At 23.4% G+C, this 1,849-nt stretch overlaps 1 protein-coding gene across 5 annotated transcripts in view; it reads right to left on the minus strand.

Moving 5' to 3' along the window:
• Positions 1-1,849, minus strand: part of LOC111676401 (putative protein TPRXL) — a 179,725-nt gene that overhangs the window by 68,078 nt on the left and 109,798 nt on the right. The window lies entirely within an intron of this gene.

Below are 1,849 nucleotides of genomic sequence, written 5' to 3' on the forward strand. Positions count from 1 at the left end.
CTAGACTATGACTAGACTATGACTAGACTATGACTAGACTATGACTAGACTATGACTAGACTATGACTAGCCTATGACTAGACTATGACTAGACTATGACTAGACTATAGACTAGACTATAGACTAGACTATAGACTAGACTATAGACTAGACTATAAACTAGACTATAAACTAGACTATAGACTAGACTATATGCTAGACTAGATTACACTATACTATAGATTAATCTACTAGAAACTAAACTATAGATTAACCTTTATATCTTTTGAGAATACTATTTTTTTCGTTTAACTGTATTTTGTTAAATAAAATATAGATGTTATGCAAACCGTTGCAAATGAGTTTTTTTACGTACATGTGTATGTATTTTGTACATTACTATATTTAATATGTAGAATTTTTATGCAAATATATGTTAACTGATTTTCTTAGACTTGAAATACAAAATAAAATATTTCTTTAACGATGCAGAAAAACAAAATTCTTCACTCTAAATTTAAAATAAATCAAAAAATTTTTTGTAATTTTGTAATATTGTTAAAAAGATAGAGAAAAAGATGAAAGAAAACGTAGTCGAAGAAGACAAGATGTTGGAAGATTGTTAGTTACTTTTTTGCAAGCTGTGGACTACTTACAAATTTTCATATATATTTTAGTTTCACCAAAAACTTACTTATGAATGTTTAATTTTCATTCGGAAAATTTTTTTGAAATTTCGTTTTTAAATTTAGTGCGAAAATAATGCAATACAAATGGGAGTATTATATGGAATATAAACTAAGGATTAGATCAAAGTCCACAATTTATAGAAATATAGAAAGTATTTGTTTTTTTTTTACAAGAACCTTAAATATATAAATTGTTTAAAACTAATTGCTGGAAAATATTAAGAAACAAAGAGAAAAGCTTTTTTATAAAACAATGCACTCTTTCAGTTTGTCAAAAACTTTTAAGGCTTTAAGGAAAATAACAAATACAACAGTTTGTAATCTACATATTTAAATAAAGTTTAAATTAAAAAAAAAAAATATTTTTTTCTATACTAAACAAATGTGTAACAACATAAATCTTTTTAAATTTTACAGCAAAAATGTAATTATTCTTAAACAATAACAAATTGTTTACATTTCATTTCTAAAACATTTTTTATAAAATAAATAAAAAAGGACAAATATTAAAATTTTAAATTAAAAATAAAATAAATATTTCGAACAATATATATAAAATGTTTTCTTTTTACAAAAAAGATTTAACCAATAAATAAAATCAGAAGAATTATAAAAGACTTTCAAAAATTACACAAAAACCATAAAATCTAATCTAATAAATAAAACCACTTTCCAGGATTACGTACATACATATGGCAGCACTTTTATAGATTTCTTTTGTTTTTTATTTATTTTCCATATTGTTTAAGTGTTTAAATATATTATCATATATTTACAAATACATATATGTAAAAATTCATTTATCCAAATTATTCCTTTTATTTAAAATCTTTAACACAAAAATGTCATTTTTTCGTGAAAAACTTTTGTTATACTTTATACGTTTTACTAATACCCTACACTGAAAGGTTAAGCAATTACAATTTATCACTACGTTTGTAATTATTACAAATTAGAAAGCAAAATTGTATCCGGAATAAATTATTTATAATTAGACATTGACTAGACTACGACTAGTGTATAGTCTGGACTATAGACTAGACTATAGACTAGACTATAGACTATAGACTAGGCTAAAGACTAGACTATAGACTAGACTATAGACTAGATTATAGACTAGACTATAGACTAGACTATAGACTAGATTATAGACTAGACTATAGACTAGACTATAGACTAGA

The sequence above is a fragment of the Lucilia cuprina genome, chromosome 4, assembly GCF_022045245.1.
Source record: "Lucilia cuprina isolate Lc7/37 chromosome 4, ASM2204524v1, whole genome shotgun sequence".
NCBI classification, from domain to species: domain Eukaryota; kingdom Metazoa; phylum Arthropoda; class Insecta; order Diptera; family Calliphoridae; genus Lucilia; species Lucilia cuprina.